Source organism: Phascolarctos cinereus, unplaced genomic scaffold, assembly GCF_003287225.1.
Source record: "Phascolarctos cinereus isolate Bilbo 61053 unplaced genomic scaffold, phaCin_HiC Scaffold_726;HRSCAF=1367, whole genome shotgun sequence".
Taxonomy (NCBI): domain Eukaryota; kingdom Metazoa; phylum Chordata; class Mammalia; order Diprotodontia; family Phascolarctidae; genus Phascolarctos; species Phascolarctos cinereus.
This window is the reverse complement of record NW_027556098.1, coordinates 285,068,367-285,087,000: the sequence shown is the minus strand read 5'-3', so window position 1 is coordinate 285,087,000 and position 18,634 is coordinate 285,068,367. Positions and strand designations below refer to the sequence as shown.

The following is an 18,634-nucleotide window of genomic DNA, read 5'->3' as shown; positions in this document are numbered from 1 at the left end:
ATAAGCCACATTTTCTTAGACCAGCCTAAGAAATCTACCTTGATTATGGCAGGAAGAATCTCAGGTTACACACTAGATATAGGTAAGTAAATTATAGGGATGCAGCATAGTCACAGACTTCACCTTTGTTCAATTTAGAAGTTAACCCTAGAGATTTCCTTGGTTCTGAATCTTTCTTAACTTCCTTCTTTCCTCACCCCAGCTCTAGGTTTCTTCCAGATCCAGGTCTTTTGCTACCTGGATACTTATGAAATCTGTCTTCTTTCCTCACTCTCACTGTCTTAATTTTTTGTTGTTAAGTTGTTTTGATCACGTCACATTCTTTGTGACCCTATTTGGAGTTTTCTTGGCAAAGATATTGGAGAGGTTTGCCATTTCCTTCTCTAGCTCATTTTACAGATGAGGAAAGTGAGGCAGAAAGAGTTAGGTGATTTGCTCGCAGTCACACAGCTAGTAAGTATCTGAGGCTGGATTTGAACTCAGGAAGATGAGCCTTCCTGACTCCAGGCCTAGCACTCTATCCACTGCACCACCTAGCTGCCCAGAAAAGAGAGGCAGGGAGTAACAAAGACATGCCATCTAATAGGGAGAAGGCCCTCTGTTTTTCACCCTCCTCAAAACCATAGTTCCAAGAGTCTCTGAGGAGACTCTCAGAAACTCCTTTCTTTTCCTGTCTCTTCTCCTCTACCCCTGCTTTTTTTCTTCTGTTTCTTAAGCTAAACTTATTGGTGGGATATTTTGGGATATGATCAAGGTGGTATTGCAGAAGCAACACTGAATTTGAAGTCACACTTATTCCTTCCCCTAGAATTTGGGAATAGCATGTCTATCATCAACAGTTGTTTCCTAACCATCCATCTCCTAGTTTCTGGCTAGTCCATTCATTTCAGATTTACACTTTCAATCCTACCCATTTATACTGAATACACCAGAAAGAAGAGCTATTTGTAGCAAAAAGTGATATACACAATAAAAATACATTGGGGAAGAACCTATATGACACTGTAGCCATGCCACTACCTTGGGAGAGATTCAAAGAATGATCCACACAGCCCTAGGAGGCCTTGAAGTTCTTCTATATAGCCTCGATTTAATGACCTCAAAATGGAGAGGTTTGTAAAATATCAAATTGTGTTTCTTACTTTACTTTGTATTGATATCTTTCTTGTATATCATCTGCATCTATCCCATCTGCCCACTTAGCTATTTCTTATAACAAAGACTTTAAAATACTAATAATAGCAGCATTTATATAGCACTTTAGGGTTTAAGAATAAAAAAGCATTTCAGCAAAACCAACAGACTCATCAACTGATTCTTCAAATATATATAATATTCCACACCCATAGGCCCCTTCCCCTTCTTCTACCTTTTCACAGATGGGAAGGAGGTATAAAATGGACTTTTAAAATTATATATTTTTCACTCTAAATTTGAATACACTTCAAAAAGCACAAAGGGAAACATTTCAAGTCTGTAGACATAATAATAGACAGCTACTCTAGCAATTTTCAGTGGCAAAAAGGAAAATGTAAGCTAGATGGGCCTCTTTGTGAGCTGAGAACCATGAGGCCCACTGCAGCACCAAGGTGATCATCTCCAATGACGTGATCATTCAAGCCAGCTTTTAGCGTCCTGGATGCACACAGTCAAAAGCATTTTGAGTGTGGGAGCAGTGTTTGAGAGCTAGCTCTGACAATAATCTTGGGTAAATCATTTCACTCTCAGCCCCAGTTTCCTCAGCTGTAAAATGGTAATAATAGTACATGCGCTATTTATGTCACAGGTTACTGTAAGGGGAGTGCTTGGTAGACCACAGAATGCTTAATAAATATAAGCTCTTACTGTTATCTGCTGCTAATGTCAAGGAAAATAAAACTTTTCCTCGAGCTCTCTGCTTTGCCAAAAGATCCCCTACCTGGGGGCACAGAAGTCTTCAGATATCATGAGACAGAGGGCAAAAGAGAAAGCCAAGATAGCTTTTTTCCTGACCCTAGCCCAATTTGAGATATGAAGACAGATATGGAACAAGGGTAAAGAATGATATAGAATTACAGAGATCCTAAATTCTTGAGTGGTTGCCAGAATGCTGGGAGTGAAAAAGAAACAAACGAAGGGGAGCTTATATGCAAAAAAAAAAAAAAAAACAATTCAAATAAGAGTCTACTTTAGCTTTAAAAAGCACAGGCAAGACTTGATGATCCATGGTAACAGGAGAAAGTATTAGTATAAATAGCATTTTCCTAGCAAAATACTAACCTTTTTAGACAAAGGCCCATCATTAGTAAAGAATGCTTTTTGAAGTTTTGTTTTTGTTTTTGTTTTTCTTGTAGGAAGAGCAGACATACAATTCACGCTCTAGCCCAGACTCCTTTGCATAAGAGCACAATAGTGGTCTAAGGTCTTTGAACAGCATTTACCCCATACAAAACATTTCAGATAATATCCCTAACCTCTCCCTTTCTCAAGGCACTTTCAATTATTCTGCTTATTTTAAGGAGAAAGTCCCAGTTGGACCTTTATCTGTGTCTATTCTTTCTGTTTCACACTTGATAATCTCTTAAACAAGAAAGGTGGGCCCCGGCTCAGTTCCAACAAGAGCAATCACAGAAGAACAATGCAAAGAGGTTGGGACAAGAGCAGCCCCAGGGAGCTAGTGGTTACTAGACCCAAGTTACCTTGGGCACTATTAACTACCTCTGAGACTGAGAATCTGTATGATGTCCTGTACCTTATTAGATTACTTATTTATGAAGAATTTGGTGTTAAAGAAAGAGCACCAGACCAAGGATCATGAGACCTCCATTCAAGGAACATTACATGGCTCTGACTGTGACGGAAGGAAGTCACTTTACAGGCCTCAGTTTCATCCTCTATAATGTGGAGGTCCTTAGCCCTCGGAGGATTGTTGTGATCAGTGTGGATCAAATCCTGGCTCTGGGGGTTTATGCATGAAATCCCCTGTGCTGGGGAGGGTGAAGCTGATGGATCTTGAACTCAATAGTTTTGAGTGACAGCAGGACAAAACTGATCAAATTTACACTGTAAGGAGGGACAAACTGACCCAGGTTAGAAAAAGAGTAGGTCAAAGCTTCCACATGTATGACCTTGGCCAAGTCACTTAATCTCTGTTTGTCACAGTTTCCTCACCTATAAAATAGGAATAATATAGCACCTGTCTCCCAAGGTAGTTATGAGGATCAAGTGAGGTAATATTTTTAAAGCACTTAGTACAGTGTCTGACACTGTATAAATGCAAAGGAGTAGTAGTAGTAGTAGTTATTCAGGTAGGTGACACAGTGGATAGAGTGCTAGGCATGGATTAGTGAAACTCCTCTTCCTGAGTTCAAATCTGGTCTCAGATACTTACTAGCTATATGACCCTGGGCAAATCACTTCACCCTGTTTGCCTCAGTTTCCTTATCTGTAAAATGAGGTGAAGAAGGAAATGGCAACCCACTCCAGTATTCTTGCCAAGAAAACCCCAAATGGGGTCATGAAGAATTGGACACAACTGAAAAATGACTCACAACAGTTATAGTAGTAGTAGTAGCAGCAGCAGGAGTAACTGTGGGGCTGCTTCACTTCCAGCCTGGGTGAGACAGGGAGACCCATTAAAAAAAATCAAACAAGAATGGATATCAAAATTACCTTTTGGAAAATATAAATCACTAATAAAACAAGTTATTATTAACACGTTAGCACTATTATCAATTACTTGACAGCACAGTATAACAGATAGAGAATTAGTCCTAGAGTCAGAAAGTTTGTTCAAGGCCTACCTGACCCATACTCACTGTGTCACCCTAGGCAAATCACTAAACCTCACAATGCCTGAGGCAACTCTATTAAACTGTAAGTTAAAGAGAAAGTGCTGACCTACATTGGCATAAGGAGTTTTCTCATCTGAAAGTTCTCCAGGCCAGTGAAAGCACAGGTGTAGTTCCTATTCCTATTTTTAAAGGTTTAGGAATCAATCAATATTTCCCTAACAGCGATTTAGTCCCTTTCCTGAAATGGACTCAGTTTAATTCAGGCTAAGGCTGATCAGAGATGGTCAATGACTGAGGATTTGTCATTTAAATTGTGTGCAAATGCATCTGTAGATGTAGAGATGATAACTAGAATGATGATGGGTCCTTTGCCAAAAAATTTATTTTGTCCAGACTGAAGGAAAAATCTGTGTCTTGGTTACCAGCAGAGTGTTCTAAAAGGAAAACAGTAATAATAAAAACAACTGACTGAGCAGTGTAGAATGTTAGAACTGAAAGAGACATTTGGGGAGCAGTGAATTCAATCTTCTTTGAGAAACTTTTAAGCTTATAAGGCTCAAGTGAGTTCATGGTCACACAGTTATTTCATAGCAGTCTAGATTGCCTGATTCCTGTCCAGTGCTCTTTCTAGTATAAACTTTGTTTCCTTCTTCTGACACTGAACCATCATTTAGAAGGCAGTCGGTCCCTGGGTGCAGACTCCAAGGGCAGCGTTATAATGAGATACCACATACATATATGGTTCCATGTATGTAAATGGAGTACAGAACTTACTAGAAGAGCTGAGAATTGTGACTGGGGAAAACTAGATTTTGAAGGGCTTCCCATAACAAGCTGAATTTGAACTTTAGCTTGAGGTCAGATAGGGAGCTATGGAAATTTCCTGAACAGGGAAGTACTCTAATCAGAGTGGCATTTTAGAATGTGACTTTTGTTATTGATTAGTTGGGACAACTTTATGAGAAAGCAGAGAGAAAGGTATGTACATGGTACTATCTAAAGCCCTCCCTTGGCTCTTGCCATATGAATGAAAACTATTCTGGAAACTATAGCTGTTTTTCCCCAACTGAAAGGCCTTCTCTGATGCCTCATCATGACGTGGAAGTGGCCTGGGAATGTCAAAAGCTATTCTAATAGAGGGCTAGTTTTTTCAAGTTGGGAAGACTTCAAGCCTGGCAAGGAACTGTATGTCTCTGGTCCAAGGACCAGCCTAGTCTAGTTCAGATGGGCCCATTGCCAAGGTGATATTGGCTTCCCCCTCCTTGGGAATTTTTAAACAGAGAGTGGATAACCATTCATATGATATGTTATAGTGGGGATTCCTTTGAAGTACAGATTGGACGAGATGGTTTCTGAGGTCCCTTATAACTCTGTGATTCTTTGATTTTGGCCTCTGGATAATAATTCTTTTGGATACCAAAACTCACAAAAGCTAAGACATGGGGGATCTATATAGGGTCAAGAAGGCCCCAAACAAATAAAAGCAAGAATCCTGAAGTATTGAAGCAAAATAATAGCTAGCATTTCTAGAGCACTTAACAAATATTATCTCATTTGATACTCCCAACGACCTTGAGAGGTAGGTGTTATTATTACCGCCCCCCCATTTTATAGCTCTCTAAGGATTTGTAAAATCAGAGAATCATAGAATCTCAAAGCTGGAAGGAGCCTCAGAAGCCATTGAGTCTAATACATCCCTGAAAGGAATCCTCACTATAACATGCCTGAGAATTTAGTTTCTTCTTGAAGACCTCCAAAGAGTTATAATCTGCCACCACCTTGGTGATGAGCCTTGACAAATCACCTAACTAGGCTTGGTGGTCCCTGGGATATAGGCATCCTCTCTAGTCTGCCCTACAAATGTTTATCCAGCTTACTGAAAGACTACCAGTAGATAGTGGGGACAGGTGGGGAGAGAAAACACCTATTTCTAGACACAGTCATTTCCACTCTTGGATAGCTCTAATTGTTAGGAAGCATTTTTTTTTTATTATTAGGAATATGCTTGTCTCTTTACAACTTCTACGTGTTATTCCTGGTTCTGTCTTCTGGGGCCAAGTAGACCAAGTCCAATCATATTTGCCATTTTAACTGTCCTTCAAATACTTCATGACAGGTGTCACATTGCCCCTAGATCTGATTGTCTTCAGGCTAAACATCCCTAGCTCCTTCAACTAATCCTCATGTGGTCTGTGTTCAAAGCCCTTTATCATCAATTACCTCTTCAATTCATCAAAGTTCTTCCAAAACTCTGTTGTCATAACTAAGCGTAATACTTCAGATATGGTCTGGCCAGGGTAGAGTACAGTGGCACCATCCCCTCCCTTATTCCAGAAGCTGTGCCTCTCTTAATGCAATCTGAGATCACATTAGCTTTTTTTGTTGGCTGCCATGTTGGATTGTTGCCTTAAATTGAGCTTGTGATCCTCTAAAAAAACCCCAGATCTTTTTTTTTTAGTAAGAAAAAATCTTGTCTATTCACATGTCTCCTGTTTTGTGCTTATGAAATTGATTCTTTTGAACACAAATGTGACTGTGCTCTTATCTCCTTTTAAAATTTTACCTTATTAAATTCAGTTCAATGTTCTATACAGCCAAGATCTGTTAGAATTCTCACTCTGTCAAAGTTATCCCTCTCAGCTTTGTGTAAGCTACAACTTTGACAGGCCTGCTATCTGGGCCTTTATCTACGTCGCTGATATAGAGAGGACTAACCACAACATGTAGCATATAGAATGGAGGTATCACAGTATGGCTCAAAAGAAGACAGAATAGACATCTCTAGCTTCTTCTCTTTTCCTTCTCCATTGGAGACTTTAATTCCTGCCCAGAGGAGAAATAAGAGGTAAGGACCAAAAGGTTAGTCACTATATTCTCCTCAAAGAAAGAGGCAGCTGGGCTAGAATGATATCTTTCTGCTCCCTTAAATAGTATTCATCTTGGGGATATAGATTTCAAGTTCAGACTAAACTTCTGATTCCTATTTATTAATGGCGAAGGGAGGACCCCAAGCTTTAAATTCAAGGCTTGACCCCCTTTCTCATTGGATGCAAGTTCCTCAATGAACACATGTAGTAAGCAGGCCAAAACACAAAAACAAAACAACACATTATCCAAGTCAATAGCAAAAAAGAAATCAGAGAAAGTATGCATTTGGGAATATATACCAGGCAATACAGAGTGAAGGTACTGTCTTATTGGAAGTGAGGTTAACTCAGCTTTACCAAATTCTAGATTTCATCCAAGAGGAAGTTCTCCAAAGTCTATAGGGTAGGAAGCTGGAGTTAGGAGTGTGATGGAGACTACCAGTTCCTCTCCCATCAGCTTCTTCCCAGAGTCTTTTCCTTTAACAATTTGAAGTAGGGATTAGCATCATTCATCTTCTTTCTTGAAACTGGAAGCCAGGAGAACCTGGAGTGGCTGCAGAGCCTGAAGAAACTCTAAGAAACTCAAAGCAGGTCCAAAGATTTGAGAGCTGGAAGACAGTGAATTGCTCCTCTTTCCCTTTCTGGACAGCTCCACCTCACCCCTTGTGCAGGTGCAGAGTATTGATTTCCACCAGTGAGGAGAGAGACCCATACCAATGGACTTTGGGACTCAAGTTACACTAACAAAAATGTTACATAGCATAAGCACAGAGCCCAACTGGAGCTTTCCAAGGTAGAATTAAACCACTAAGGACTACTCTTTGGGTCTTGCCCTTCAACTAGCTCTAAGTTCTCCTAATTGGAATATCATCCAATCCATACCTCTACACACAAGAATAGCATGAGAGACTCTGCTAAAATCTAAGGAAACTACACGTACAATATTGCCCTGATCTCTTTAAGTCTAGTAGGATAGGGATGGGACCTGTGATTTCCTCAGTGGGAAGAAGCCCAAAGTGAGGAAATAACCTGTGCCTATGTAGGTTGTCACCTTCTCTGCAATTTATGTTCTTGGAGAGTTTTCTGGAGTAGTAAGTGGCTAAGGAACTTACCCAGTGTGTGTCAGAGGCAAGACTCAAACCCAGGTCTTCCAGGCTCACTTTCTATCCACTATACCATGCAGTCTCTCATTAGTCTGGTGACTGTCAAAAAAATAAAATGAAATAATAGGAAATGAGGCATAACATGTTCTTAATGAAGCCATACTGTTGTTGTTGTCTTTTTGTGTGTGTGATTTCACATATCCTTTTCTAGATAATAACCAACCATCCCTTCTACATTCTAGAATTTGGATAGGAATTAAAGTCAAGATCACTGGCCTATAGTCTGCAGACACCATATTTTCAAAGCACTTCCCTCAGAACAATCCCTGTGGGATGGCCACTGAAAGCATTATTATCACCATTTCACTGATGAAAAAAATGAAGCTCAGTGGCAAAATAACTGGATCAAGGTCACATGGTTGTGTCAATATTAGAGTAAAGATTCAAATCCAGGTCTCTTCTGACTCCACATGAAGTGAAGAGGAAAATAACAGAAAAGGTTTATGAGAAGAAAGTGGCTTTTGGAGCAAAGGACCTATTATTACATTTAGTAAGCATTTATTGAGTGTCTACTATATGCTCAACTTTGTGTTTAGCTTAAAGGGGAGATGGGTGAGAAAAAGAATAAACACAAGACTATAATGATTTTTTAAAAATTCCACTTTACAAATATACACTAGGCACTACCTGTGTGCAAAGCAATGGGAGAGGACACAGAAATATACAAAATTATATTCAGAAGACAAGGTGGCCAACATGTTAAAGAGGTGAGCTGCCAATCCATTGTGTTCTACTCTTGTGGGTTCAGATCACATCCTTTGTAAGTTCTATTTGATTCCCAGTTTTAAAGGTACTGCTGTCTAATGGCTAGAGTACTGAACCTGGAACCATGAAGAATTGCTTTAGAATGCCTCCAGAAATGCCTACTAGCTGTATGACTGGGCAAACTTTAACCTCTTTAGGCATCAGCTTCCTCATTTGTAAATTGAGGCGGGGGGGTTAGACTTGATAACCTTTAAGGTCCCTTTCAACTTAATCTATAACCCTATGAATATATATATTTTTGTGTCTATATGTACATATGTACATGTATACGTATATGTGTACATATACACATGTGTGTATATATGTACATGCTTGTGTATATGTGTATAGCTCCTGCCCACTAGGAACTCACAATCCAGCAGGGGAGATAAGACATGGAAAGAAATAATTTGAATGCAAAATTGAATATGATTAATGCATAAGGAAAGTAAAAACAAAATTCTATGAGAGTGCTGGGGAAGGAAAAATCTCTTCCTACTGGGGAGATTAGGGAAAGCTTCCTGAATAGGGTAATATTTGAGAAGGGCCTTGAAATCTGTATAAATAGACAGAGATAGATCACGGGAGGAGAGAACACATTTTGGGAAGAGCATGAACTGAGACAAAGAGGCAGAGAAGTACAGGATGTCTTTGGGGTATGATGAACAACTCAGATTGGATGAAGTACAGTGTGGCTAAGATACCAACCTCCCCCTAAATTCTAGAGGTGCCATCTGGTTTATTAATTTTGGTAATGAGCAAGTCAATTCCTTGAGCCCTCCCTAAGCAAGTTCTTCACTCTAGATCTATGAGCATCCAGCCATCCCCTCCTATTCTGGATCTTATGCAACCTTGAGAATTATCCAAAGATATTTTTGGTCCCTATCAACGTCCTTGGCTTATTCTCAAGATTACATAACAAACTGTCTCTACAAAAAAAAAAAACAACAACCAAAAAACAAAAAACAAAAAACCATCTCTACAAATAACCTCAGTTCAAAAATATTTATTCCTTTCCCATATTCCACTAATTACATATTCATTTGGATTAACAAACTACTTTGAAAATACAAATACTATCTGAAAAGGGTAACCTTTCAGACACTCATACTCTAGTGTGAATTTTTTCAGCCAGTTTCTCGTGTTCGTAAAGAACACTGGATCTGGAGTCAGATGACCTGGCTTCAAATCCCATCTCTGATGCCTGCTACCTGTGTGATCTTGGGCAAATAACTTAACCCACCTAGACCTCAGTTTTCTCATCTATAAAATCAGTGGAGCTGATGGCTTTTAACATTCCTTCCAGCTCTCCCTCCATGATCCTATGATCTACTACCTTTTTAAGATTTAGGACTGAAAAAAGCTAGAACTTGTGATTTGGAGAAAGGACATGAGAGATGATTTTTGAAGTATAGGGTGCTTGAGTGAGGGCAGACCTAAAATGGGCAAAACAGTGGAGGACTTTGGAACACTGAAAGACAACCCCAAGTCATTATGTATATAGAGAACAAGAAAGACAGAGAGAACTAGAAAATAGAAGAGGAGGGCAGAAAGGAAAGTGGGAAAGGACCGAAAGGAAACCTTGCTTCCTCTGACACTTTTTTTATATAAGCTCTTGGTCGTCATTGTTTAGTTGTGTCCCAGTCTTCGCGACCCCATTTGAGGTTTTCTTGGCAAAGATACTGGAGTGGTTTGCCATTTCCTTCTCTAGCTCATTTTACAGATTAAGAAACTGAGGCATAAGGGTTAAGTGACTTGCCCAGAGTCACACAGATAGTAAGTGTCTGAGGCCAGATTTGAACTCACAAAGATGAATCTTCCTGACTCTAGGCTTTGCACTCCACCTGCTGCACTACCCAGCTGCAAGATCTTCGTAGTAATGGTATATTCCTGCACCTCACCTATCTCTTCACCCTCCCTAGACTAATAATATGATTTCCCTGCTTCCTCCTCCCACTTTGATCTATAATATTCCTCCTAAAACCTCCTTCTTTGCCTATCGGTAAGACCATACTCCTAAGAAAGACCAAATCTTTCTCCCATTTAAAATATCCTTATAATATCTTACATCTGTTATCTTTGATGACCAATTCACTGACCTGAAGAACTCCCCTCTGCTGAGGAACAGGAAAGAAAAATAAAGAGGGAATGAGGTCACGGTTCAGCAGTCTGCATTTCTACTTCTTTTATCAGTAACGTGGACAGAATCCAAGTCTGCAAGTTCATTCAGTTCCCTTTTGAATCTAATAACTGTAGGTTTACCCATTTTGGCTTCCCTTTCTTCTTTGCCCTTCTTTGACATGTGAACACTTAATTGAGAAGACATTTGGTTTGGAAACATTGGTGCCTCACAAGATTTGCTCTCTCTAGCTTCATTGGCTTTCTTTGGCCCTCATACCACAAGACTCACCCTCTTTCCAAGGATTTCATAGCCTCCCACTGTAATGAAGATGGTCTGGGAGAGAAAGTAAGCATTGTTCTGTTGAATGTGGGAAGTGGTCCCACCAGAGCAGATTCCATTGTTCTCAGTCTCTGAGTTTTCACGGCAATGATGGCTAGAGGGATATGCAATTATCTACCATGGGAAAGAGTCTTCTCATGTCTGGTGTCTTCTTTCCTGGAGACACATTACGGGAGGGGAAAAGGAGGTAACCAGGTCTGTGCTCTAGGGAGGTGCAGAATGTTGGGTTCAGGGTTCCTGAGGGCCTGAAGGAACTCACTTTAGGATCCTCACTTATTCAGCTTCTGCCAAAACCAAAACCTCTTAATTCTCAGAACAATGGGCAAGCCCTGCAGCCAATAAGGTTTCAGGTCGGGCTGTCTGTCACTAAGGCTGAATGTTCTCTTGCTGGGGGAAGTCTGAGAGAATCCTTCATTCTCTAAACACCCATTCTTCAGTTTCCTTTTCAACCACTCTGGAGAGATCCTGTGGACACAAATTTTCCTTCAAATCTTGGTTCCCCATTAGTAATTTTTTTTTCCTCCTCCAAGCAACCATGTCCTGAGAAATCTAAAGAACTTAGGACCTTTGCTTTAGATGGAAACCCTCAGCCTTAATGATTCTGGGATTTAGACTCAGAGTGAAACCTCATAGCAGGCTCAAATCTAGCAAGAACTTAGATGGGGTACCCACTTGTTCTGAAATTACAGGCACGAGAGGCTGGGAAATATGGATTATATAGTGCAAGAAGGTCTGTGCAACAGAGATAAATGTAGCACTAGTGTCTCTGAAGGAGAACTGACTGATGCTACAGTTGGGGGCTCTCTGTCCTGTGGCTTTATCATCCTATTTGTGTCTCCCCACTCCACTCTATGAACCAATTTATTTTCTCAAATCAATAAGTGATTATTAAGCATCATCCACTCAGGATCAGAATTCTGGCTCTGTGGCTGAGCCTTTTTGATTGGTGACTGAGTGGGTACAAACTTACCTAAGCCACTGATTCTAGCAGCCCCTAGACCAGACCACCTTTCACATCCCCAAGCCATCAACACAGGCTCAGCAATCATATTATTATTATTATTACTCCTGGAAAGGAACTATCAGATTATGGTCCTATAGACCCATTCATGATCTTGGTAACTTTCCAGATCAAAATTCCCATTCCCTGCCTAACATGAGCTGTCTCCTTTTATTTTGAATGTAAACTCCTTGGGGAGCAGGACTGTTTCACTTTTTGTGTCTGTAGTCCCAGGATTTAGCACAGTGTAGGACACAAAGTAAGTTGATTAATAATACTTTTTTTAAATGCTCCCAATCCACCCCAAATCTTGACCTTTAAAATCCTTTCCAACTCTAAATTCTAAGGAATCTGATACTCAATAAATGTTTGTAGAACTTAATTGAGTTGCTAGGTCTTCCATTAAGTCCTCCCTCAAACTCCAGCCCAGTGTTGTCCCCTACTTCCAGCTCCCTTTACAACTCACTGTCTAGGCCACTCACTTGACATGTTTATATGTGTATGCATACACGCACACACACACACACACACACCACACACACACACGGAGCATGTGCAAACATGTGTGTTGTGTGTGCTTACACATGTGTGTCGTATATATGTATGTGTATATTGTAGGTAAGTATGTATACACCTACATTTGTATTTATACCTCTATGTGTATATCTGTATCTGTATCTGTATTTGTGTATATGCATGAGTATGTAGCTATACCTCTGTGTATATATATCCGTGTTATGTATATGTATAAACATGTATGTGTATATATACATTTTATATGTACATACATAAACATATATGTACATGCACATATATGTACATACATATATATACATGCATATCTGTTTCACATTGTTGTTTAATTTTTCTTTTTCTCTCCAACAAAAGCCTCTTAGAAGCAGGGATTATGTTTTATGTATCTCTGTATTTCCGAAGTGCCTTGCACAGTGACCTGCATGTAACAAATGTTTAGAGAATATAATAAATGTTTAGAGAATGAATGATTAACAAATGAAGTCTGGACCTACTGGAAAGAGTATTGGATTGGGAGTCAGATGGCCTGGGCCTGAAAGCTGACTTAGCTACCTCCTAGTTGTATGACTTTGTACAAGGCAGCTAAACTCTAGAGTGGCAGTTCTTCACTTAGGGTGTACGGATCCATTAATTACTGGATAGATTTCAGGGGCGTCTTTGAACTGTTTTTTTCCAAGATTATTGGTTTCCTTTGTAATTCATGCATTTTAGTTTCTGCATTGAGAAAGATTATTCTGAAAATAATGATAATTAATAAAAATAATAAGCTTCACTAGACAAAAAAGGTCAAGGATTCCTGCTGCAAATGACCTCTAAGGTGCCTTCAAGCCCTAAAGTCAGGGATCTTATGAATGAATGAATGAGTCATCTGCTTTACAGGATGCTATGGCAGATAGTGAAGAAATTGATGAAATGATACCTTCCTTTTAGTAGCTTATAATCTAGTTGGGGAAAATGATACACAAAACCGCAAAATAAAAGCATAACCAGATGTTAAACTCTGTGCTGTAGACAATGTCCTAGAAGATCAGACAACAGTCAGATCAGTGGAGGGAATGTGGTACAGTGGAAAGAGCCTAGACTTTGGGGCCCAGGGTTCAAATCCTGATTTTGCTATTTACTACCTGTGAAACTTTGGGTAAGTGACTTAACTTCCCTGGGCCTCAGTTTCCTCATATGTAAAATGACAGATTTGATCTAGATATCCCCTGAGGTCCTTTCCAGCTCTCTATCTGCGATCTTAAGGCAATGTGAGTTGGGGTCGTCAATGGAGGAGGCATTTTTTCCCTTTGCTCTCCCTTTCTCTTTCTTGTTATGACTCTCCCACTCTTTTTCCTTTTCTCTTCTTCTCCTACTTTTCTTTCATTTGCCCTGACCATGCCTTAGTTCTGCTGAGGGGCACCCTGCCCCCAACCTTGTTCACTGGCTGCTGTAGCTAAAAAGCCTGCCGACTCCTATTTAAAACAAAACCCCCGGTCTCCAAGGATTCTGGGACATAGTTTTCTGTGGGGAGATGCAGTATGGGCTGCATTGACTTTTTCATGACCCCTGCTTCTATTCCCATGCCATACAGTTCAGTCCTCCTTGACAGAATAGAAATATTCAGACTCCACCAGGACAAGTTGGAGAGAGGCGTGTGATTTCCAACATGAACGTAGCAGTCTAAGGCTACCATCCTGAGGGACACCCGGTAACTTCAGCAGAGAGCTCCAAGCGCAGTGAAAGACACCCCGCCATGGAACAACAAAGAGTGACCAACAGTGCCAGAATCCAGGCAGTCTGGAGAGCTGGCTGTGATGCCTCTGGGCAAAACACAGTCCTGGAAGGTGGCCAGCAGGGCCCGCCCAGGGATGGCTCAGATGGGGTGAGGGGGGGGGGAGAGAGGGAAGGAGGAGTCCAATACACCCAGGTCAATAAGAAATGGATCTGCCTTTAAAGTAATAATAATATTAAATTATAAATCACACAAAGCCTTGGCTCTGAGCCTGGCATCAGCTCAGCTTCAGACGATGGAATATAACAGGAAGGCGCAAGCTGTGGTCAGGATATGGGATCTCTTTGGAGGAGCCAGTCACTAGAAAACATGCCCACACAATCTTTCTTTGTTGTGGGCTTTCTGACTCGGCCAGCTGAGAAAGGACTTTTGGACTCAATAGCTGTCCTTCTCCAGCCTACTCACAAATTATAAATGCCACAGACTGTAAAAGTGTGGGAGTGGGCTTCTTTTTTTTTTCTGGAGAGCTTTGTGGAAGGGAATGATAGCCATTTCAGTGGAGGGATTTCAAGAGGCAGTGGGCTGGACAAGATGAACTATGACAGTCACATCCAACTCCTTTGGTTCTAGGTCTAGTCATGCAAGCATAAATACAGTTACAAACTGAGTGACCAGAGAATATTGGCCTGAGGAGGAATCTGCCATGAGTAATCAGGACATCCAAGAAGAGAGCTGCCACTGAGGACCAAGGCAAACGAGTGGGAAGGGAGGCCTCCTTTCAGGGTTAAAAACATCTTGTTGAGAATCCTTTGGGTAGAGGACATTCATTATCTGGTGGGGGAAGGGAGTAAACAAAAGACTAGTTAGATTTTGATAGACAGCTGGACAGCCAGGTCTAGCACTGGACCTGGTGTCAGGAGGACCTGAATCCAAATCCTGCCTGAAATACTAGGTATGTGACCCTGGGTATGTCACTTTTATTTGTCTCAGTTGCCTTGATTGTAAAATGGGGACAAAAATAGCATTTACACCCCAGGATTGTTGTGAGGATGCAACGAAAAAGTATTTGTAAAGTGCTGAGAATGGCACCTGGCAATAGCAGGAATCAGTAAATTATTGTGTCTATCCTACAAAAGAGAGAGAGGGCATAGTTCCTGCCTACAAAGACCTTACTACTGAGCTGGGGAGATCTGGGTCAATCTGGGCCATATGTATAAATTTGATAATTAGGGAACTCCAGGAACTGTTAAGGCCCATAAAAATGGAGGATGCCTCTCTATTTTTCAGTACCAATGACTGACTGAGCTCTCAGAATAATCTCTGAGAATAAGGGCTATTATGTTTTTTCTCTTTGAATATCTAGTGCCAGGCACATAGTAGGTACTTAATAAATGTCTATTCAACTATTGTTGTATAAGAAATGATGAGCAGGTAGATGGAAAGACCTTCATGAACTGATGCTGGGTGGAGTGAGCAGAACCAGGGGAACATTGTACACAGTAACAACAACATTGTGTAATGACCAACTTTGATAGACTTGGCTCTTCTTAGCAATACAGTGATCTAAGACAATTCCAAAAGATGGAAAATGCTATCCACATCCAGAGAAAGAACTATGGAATCTGAATGCAGATCAAAGAATACTATTTTCTCTCTTTTTTTCTCATGGTTTCCCCCTTTTGTCCTGATTCTTCTTTCACAACATGACTAATGTGGAAGTATGTTTAATATGATTGTACATGTGCAGCCTATATCAGGTTGCATGCCATCTTGGGAGGGGGGGAAAGGAGGGAAAGAGAAAAATTTGGAACTCAAAATCTTATAAAAGTGAATGTTGGAAGCTAAAAATAAATAAAAACAAATGTCTATTCAGTGACTGAGAATGAAAGAATCTTCTCCATTAGACAGGTTTTTTTCCCTCTTATTTTCAACAGAGTAAACCTAAGAAGGTCTTGGTCAGTATCTAAGAGTGCAAAGGATATAGTGATATCCCTGAAAGCTGCAGAAAGAGTAGATACTGCTGAATCTGCAAATAGCAGTTGACTTTCTCTCTTGCTACCTCACAAATCACTTGTCTGTCAGGGGGAAGGGTAGGCAGGGATGGTATGTAATGAAAGTAGAGGAGAGTTCCAACTGAGGCCTATTTGCTTAAATGAGACAATGGCTTCAAATTTTCACCAGTCACACAGCTGGTAAGTGCTTAAGGCAAGCCTTAAACCCAGGCCCTCCAGTTGCCAATTTTAGCACCCTATCTACTAAGCCATGCTGCCTCTCAAGAAAATTAGTTGTGCAAAAACCAATGGAAAATGAAAGGTGGACCTCAAATCCTACATCTTCCTCAAAGAACAACAATAACAACAAAAAAATCCATAATCATTTGCCACGGCTTCTGTGGTCCAAGCAGTCGAATGTGTAGCAACACTAAGACAGCTGACCTTAAGACAAAGACACCCTCAACTTATCTTTCAAATGCAGGCTCCATCTGCCTGGGTGGGAAAGGAGAGCACCTCTGGCAGCCATTGCCCTTGTTAACTGTAATTAGGTTGGCACATCAACCCTTAAAACATTTTTTTTTTCTCTAGGCCAAAGTATTCTCGGAAATGACTGCTCAGACTCCTGTACCATCCCATGCCAAACAAGGTATGAGGTCAAGGCCTGACGGGCAGCTTCTGTATGGTCTAGCCATTTCTGGTTTGGCTGTGGAGACAGCAGCTTGAGTAGGTATCAGTCTCCCAAGTTCTCTTCCTCCACTCCCATCCTGACTCTTCCTAACCCCTAACTCCCCTCCCTTGAGCTCACTACTCTGCTCATGTATTCCATTGCCAGGTAGACAGGTATTGTGGAAGAAGATCATGTACTGGTCCCTGAGGGGAGAAAGCAGGAAATGGAGTTAATTAAAATTCTGTTGCTCCATAAAGAAAGAACTCATAATAATTAATATCAATAATGTGATCTGTGGATTTTTTTCATAGAGATTTCAGGGCTAGGCATGCCAAAAAATAAAACAAGAGTGGTTAATGAGCCTCTAAGGACGCAACTCTGCAAGGTAGAATACATTGGAGCCTAGAGAGGTTTAAAACAAGGAGTAAAGAAAGATGTTTCATTTAGAGAGAGCAGGGCTCTGTAGCACAGTGCACACTGTCTACCAGTTCCCTACCTTCACTGCCATCACCCATGAACTCAGGGAGGCCTGTTAGCCTTAGGAACCTCACCATGTTTCACTCCCGCCTTACCTCTACCCTCCCTGCCCCTCCCCATATATCTCCTGTTTTCCTCCCTCTGGTGGATCTTCATGAAAATCGGGTTTTCAGGTAATTCTGGAGGGCACCCAAAAAACTTCAATCCAGGCAAGGATTACCTCCAGGGGGGAGTGCACTCTAACAAGTAAGCAATCACAGGTAGAAGGGTACAGGCATAATCTCACCTTGCCCAGCACAGGAAACAAGTCTGACTGAGATCCTACAGTCTTGATACACAGATCAAATTCCTGAGTCTGACCTGTTCTCTGAGTGAGTCTGTCAGGCTCCCCAAGAAGTGAAGGATTCCCCCTTTTAGCCCCACCTCATTTCCTCTGCACCTTCCTTTTCTCTCTCTTGGTGGATCTACTCTTTCTTATTTTCCAAGAAGGTTAAATCTTGACTAATCTCAATTAACCTTGACTAAATCTTGACCTTTCTGAGTCTAATCAGAACTTACCTTCCTTCCTCCCACCTCCAAACTGGAGAAGTTTATGGGGGACACAGAGTATTACTTGCTTAAACTATAAACACATGAGCTAGTGACTCCCAAACTGAGAAGTATGATAAGGATTTAAGATAAGCTTGTCAAGGGGGTAGGGAGTATACTTGGCAAAACTATACTATCTTATTGAAGTGAGTTACTCTTGTTTTATTTTTTATGTGAATATGCGTAGTAAATTCTAGAATTTGTTTCCACTTATATTAAATAGGGACTTCCTGAAGGTTGACATTGTGTACGAGAATTTGTTTCCTTTCCTTTTCAGCTGGGGATATGGGAAGACTTACTGAAACTAGAGGGCACAAAGTCTGAAAATGGTCGGGAATCTCTAAAATAAGTCAATAAACATTGAAGTGGACATTTTTAAAATTAAATTTTATTTTATTTTCAGTTCTGCATTTTCTCCCTCCTACCTCCCCCCAGCCTGACCCCCACCCCCATTTGAGAAAGCAAGAAAAACAAAACCCTTGCTACCAACATGTATAGACAAGCAAAACAAATTTTTGCATTGGCCATGTTCTTTATATGTGTATATTTATATTGGGCATATATAATACATGCATATATATATATATATATATATATATATATGTGTGTGTGTGTGTATATATATATATATATATATATATATATATATATA

At 40.5% G+C, this 18,634-nt stretch overlaps 1 long non-coding RNA gene across 1 annotated transcript in view; it reads right to left on the bottom strand.

Annotated features, from left to right (window-relative positions):
• Positions 1–7,752: 7,752 nt before the first annotated feature.
• LOC110218121 (uncharacterized) overlaps positions 7,753–18,634 on the bottom strand; it is a 211,235-nt gene continuing 200,353 nt past the window's right edge. Inside the window, exon 3 of the long non-coding RNA XR_002327203.2 lies at positions 7,753–7,842. This is a non-coding gene — a long non-coding RNA (uncharacterized LOC110218121). The remainder of the gene's footprint in view (positions 7,843–18,634) is intronic.